This window comes from Styela clava, unplaced genomic scaffold (genome assembly GCF_964204865.1).
Source record: "Styela clava unplaced genomic scaffold, kaStyClav1.hap1.2 HAP1_SCAFFOLD_257, whole genome shotgun sequence".
Classification (NCBI taxonomy): Eukaryota; Metazoa; Chordata; class Ascidiacea; order Stolidobranchia; family Styelidae; genus Styela; species Styela clava.
Window position 1 is genome coordinate 7,501 of NW_027556439.1, and position 5,000 is coordinate 12,500.

The following is a 5,000-nucleotide window of genomic DNA, read 5'->3' on the forward strand; positions in this document are numbered from 1 at the left end:
GAAAGACAGTAAACTCGAATGAGCCAAGAAAGAGCGGTGCGGGGCCGGTCGGAGCGCACCCTTTTCTCGGTGGCTGGCGGGCGAGAGAGTGCTGCGTCGCCGGCATCGGCGTCGAAAGAAGCCGAGCCGAAAAAAGTTAAAGTACAAACGTGCAAGCATACTAACCTAACCCTAGGTAAGGCATGTCAGAGCGAAAGACAGTAATTTCGAATGAGCCAAGAAAGAGCGGTGCGGGGCCGGTCGGAGCGCACCCTTTTCTCGGTGGCTGGCGGGCGAGAGAGTGCTGCGTCGCCGGCATCGGCGTCGAAAGAAGCCGAGCCGAAAAAAGTTAAAGTACAAACGTGCAAGCATACTAGCCTAACCCTAGGTAAGGCATGTCAGAGCGGAAGACAGTAAACTCGAATGAGCCAAGAAAGAGCGGTGCGGGGCCGGTCGGAGCGCACCCTTTTCTCGGTGGCTGGCGGGCGAGAGAGTGCTGCGTCGCCGGCATCGGCGTCGAAAGAAGCCGAGCCGAAAAAAGTTAAAGTACAAACGTGCAAGCATACTAACCTAACCCTAGGTAAGGCATGTCAGAGCGAAAGACAGTAATTTCGAATGAGCCAAGAAAGAGCGGTGCGGGGCCGGTCGGAGCGCACCCTTTTCTCGGTGGCTGGCGGGCGAGAGAGTGCTGCGTCGCCGGCATCGGCGTCGAAAGAAGCCGAGCCGGAAAAAGTTAAAGTACAAACGTGCAAGCATACTAGCCTAACCCTAGGTAAGGCATGTCAGAGCGAAAGACAGTAATTTCGAATGAGCCAAGAAAGAGCGGTGCGGGGCCGGTCGGAGCGCACCCTTTTCTCGGTGGCTGGCGGGCGAGAGAGTGCTGCGTCGCCGGCATCGGCGTCGAAAGAAGCCGAGCCGAAAAAAGTTAAAGTACAAACGTGCAAGCATACTAACCTAACCCTAGGTAAGGCATGTCAGAGCGAAAGACAGTAATTTCGAATGAGCCAAGAAAGAGCGGTGCGGGGCCGGGCGGAGCGCACCCTTTTCTCGGTGGCTGGCGGGCGAGAGAGTGCTGCGTCGCCGGCATCGGCGTCGAAAGAAGCCGAGCCGAAAAAAGTTAAAGTACAAACGTGCAAGCATACTAACCTAACCCTAGGTAAGGCATGTCAGAGCGAAAGACAGTAATTTCGAATGAGCCAAGAAAGAGCGGTGCGGGGCCGGTCGGAGCGCACCCTTTTCTCGGTGGCTGGCGGGCGAGAGAGTGCTGCGTCGCCGGCATCGGCGTCGAAAGAAGCCGAGCCGAAAAAAGTTAAAGTACAAACGTGCAAGCATACTAACCTAACCCTAGGTAAGGCATGTCAGAGCGAAAGACAGTAATTTCGAATGAGCCAAGAAAGAGCGGTGCGGGGCCGGTCGGAGCGCACCCTTTTCTCGGTGGCTGGCGGGCGAGAGAGTGCTGCGTCGCCGGCATCGGCGTCGAAAGAAGCCGAGCCGAAAAAAGTTAAAGTACAAACGTGCAAGCATACTAACCTAACCCTAGGTAAGGCATGTCAGAGCGAAAGACAGTAATTTCGAATGAGCCAAGAAAGAGCGGTGCGGGGCCGGGCGGAGCGCACCCTTTTCTCGGTGGCTGGCGGGCGAGAGAGTGCTGCGTCGCCGGCATCGGCGTCGAAAGAAGCCGAGCCGAAAAAAGTTAAAGTACAAACGTGCAAGCATACTAACCTAACCCTAGGTAAGGCATGTCAGAGCGAAAGACAGTAATTTCGAATGAGCCAAGAAAGAGCGGTGCGGGGCCGGTCGGAGCGCACCCTTTTCTCGGTGGCTGGCGGGCGAGAGAGTGCTGCGTCGCCGGCATCGGCGTCGAAAGAAGCCGAGCCGAAAAAAGTTAAAGTACAAACGTGCAAGCATACTAACCTAACCCTAGGTAAGGCATGTCAGAGCGAAAGACAGTAATTTCGAATGAGCCAAGAAAGAGCGGTGCGGGGCCGGTCGGAGCGCACCCTTTTCTCGGTGGCTGGCGGGCGAGAGAGTGCTGCGTCGCCGGCATCGGCGTCGAAAGAAGCCGAGCCGAAAAAAGTTAAAGTACAAACGTGCAAGCATACTAACCTAACCCTAGGTAAGGCATGTCAGAGCGAAAGACAGTAATTTCGAATGAGCCAAGAAAGAGCGGTGCGGGGCCGGTCGGAGCGCACCCTTTTCTCGGTGGCTGGCGGGCGAGAGAGTGCTGCGTCGCCGGCATCGGCGTCGAAAGAAGCCGAGCCGGAAAAAGTTAAAGTACAAACGTGCAAGCATACTAGCCTAACCCTAGGTAAGGCATGTCAGAGCGAAAGACAGTAATTTCGAATGAGCCAAGAAAGAGCGGTGCGGGGCCGGTCGGAGCGCACCCTTTTCTCGGTGGCTGGCGGGCGAGAGAGTGCTGCGTCGCCGGCATCGGCGTCGAAAGAAGCCGAGCCGAAAAAAGTTAAAGTACAAACGTGCAAGCATACTAACCTAACCCTAGGTAAGGCATGTCAGAGCGAAAGACAGTAATTTCGAATGAGCCAAGAAAGAGCGGTGCGGGGCCGGGCGGAGCGCACCCTTTTCTCGGTGGCTGGCGGGCGAGAGAGTGCTGCGTCGCCGGCATCGGCGTCGAAAGAAGCCGAGCCAAAAAAAGTTAAAGTACAAACGCGATGCTAATGAGCGAGCCGTTGTCTCGACTAATATGTAGGGGGCGTTCGATCGAGCGTCTGGCTTGAGCGCTTGTCGGCCTAGCAGAACGGTCGCATTGTTATGCCCGGGTTTTAGGCACCGCTGCAGGCGGCCGGCAGAGCTCTTGTTTGTGCGAAATTGAATGGATCGAGCCCGAGAGAGGGCGAGCAAAGAAAAAACGCAAATCGCTCCGCCTGGCACTGCCGGCGAGGGCGTGGACGTCGCGGCCAGCGACTGTCGAAGCTGAGTACGGCCGCAGGCGATCGCCTCGGTCTTAAACGAATGCGACGAGCACGCGCCGGGCGGCCCAGCAAGGGCCGAGCGCAGCTGTCGCAGCTATCTGGTTGATCCTGCCAGTAGTGATATGCTTGTCTCAAAGATTAAGCCATGCAGGTGCAAGTACGAGTTCTCGTAAAGCGAAACTGCGAATGGCTCATTAAATCAGTCTTGGTTTATTTGGTCTCGTAAGCGAAGTGGATAACTGTGGTAATTCTAGAGCTAATACATGCATTAAGCGCCGACTTCGGGAGGCGCGCTTTTATCAGATCAAAACCGACCGGGTTCGTCCTGTGACGTTTGATGACTCTGGATAACCACGCGGATCGTACGGTCTCTGCACCGACGACGTATCATTCAAGTGTCTGCCCTATCAACTGTCGAAGGTACGCTACGTGCCTACCTTTGTGATAACGGGTAACGGGGAATCAGGGTTCGATTCCGGAGAGGGAGCCTGAGAAACGGCTACCACATCCAAGGAAGGCAGCAGGCGCGCAAATTACCCATTCCCGACACGGGGAGGTAGTGACGAAAAATAACAATACAGGACTCTAACGAGGCCCTGTAATTGGAATGAGTACATCCTAAAACTCTTAACGAGTATCCATTGGAGGGCAAGTCTGGTGCCAGCAGCCGCGGTAATTCCAGCTCCAACAGTGTATGCTAAAGTTGTTGCGGTTGAAAAGCTCGTAGTTGGATTTTGGGCGAGCGCCGCCGGTCCGTCGCAAGGCGTGTCACTGGTTGCGTTCGCCTCACCTTCGGTTCTCCGTCGGTGCTCTTGACTGAGTGTCGGCGGTGGCCGGTAAGTTTACTTTGAAAAAATTAGAGTGTTCAAAGCAGGCTGTTCGCCTGCATAGTGTTGCATGGAATAATGGAATAGGACCTCGGTTCTATTTTGTTGGTTTTCGGAGCACGAGGTAATGATTAAGAGGGACAGACGGGGGCGTCCGTACTCTGCCGTTAGAGGTGAAATTCTTGGATCGGCGGAAGACGAACTACTGCGAAAGCATTCGCCAAGAATGTTTTCTTTAATCAAGAGCGAAAGTCAGAGGTTCGAAGACGATCAGATACCGTCCTAGTTCTGACTATAAACGATGCCAACTAGCGATCGGGAGGCGTTACCATGACGACCTTTCCGGCAGCTTCCGGGAAACCAAAGTCTTTGGGTTCCGGGGGAAGTATGGTTGCAAAGCTGAAACTTAAAGGAATTGACGGAAGGGCACCACCAGGAGTGGAGCCTGCGGCTTAATTTGACTCAACACGGGGAAACTCACCCGGCCCGGACACAGGTAGGATTGACAGATTGAGAGCTCTTTCTTGATTCTGTGGGTGGTGGTGCATGGCCGTTCTTAGTTGGTGGAGCGATTTGTCTGGTTAATTCCGATAACGAACGAGACTCTGGCATGCTAAATAGTTACGCGACCTTCTCGGTCGGCGTCTAACTTCTTAGAGGGACTAGTGGCGTTTAGCCACACGAGATTGAGCAATAACAGGTCTGTGATGCCCTTAGATGTCCGGGGCCGCACGCGCGCTACACTGAGTGAAGCAGCGAGTGTCTAACCTAGGCCGAAAGGTCCGGGTAACCCGTTGAACCTCATTCGTGATTGGGATAGGGACTTGCAATTGTTTCCCTTGAACGAGGAATTCCCAGTAAGCGCAAGTCATCAACTTACGTTGATTACGTCCCTGCCCTTTGTACACACCGCCCGTCGCTACTACCGATTGAATGGTTTAGTGAGATCCTTGGATCGGCCCCGTCGCGGCTGGCAACGGCCGCGTCGGCGTGTCGAGAAGACGATCAAACTTGATCATTTAGAGGAAGTAAAAGTCGTAACAAGGTTTCCGTAGGTGAACCTGCGGAAGGATCATTACCGAAGGTGGTGGTAGGCCCCGGCCGACCGCGCACTGAATTGTCTTTGGGTGCCGCCGAGAGGGCGGCCGTCAATCGGGGTTCCGCCCCGTGCGACACGCGTAACACGTTGGCATAGCAAGGCAGCCGAGTGCGATGGTGGCTTCTGGGCACCGCGCTCGATGTGCCGCCGGCCCAGCCCGGCGGT

At 55.2% G+C, this 5,000-nt stretch overlaps 1 non-coding gene across 1 annotated transcript; it reads left to right on the top strand.

The window, feature by feature from the left end:
• The first annotated feature begins 3,004 nt into the window (after positions 1-3,004).
• LOC144418472 (small subunit ribosomal RNA) lies at positions 3,005-4,814 on the top strand. The gene has a single exon (XR_013473480.1). It is a non-coding gene; the product is annotated as a small subunit ribosomal RNA (ribosomal RNA).
• The last annotated feature ends 186 nt before the right edge of the window (positions 4,815-5,000 follow it).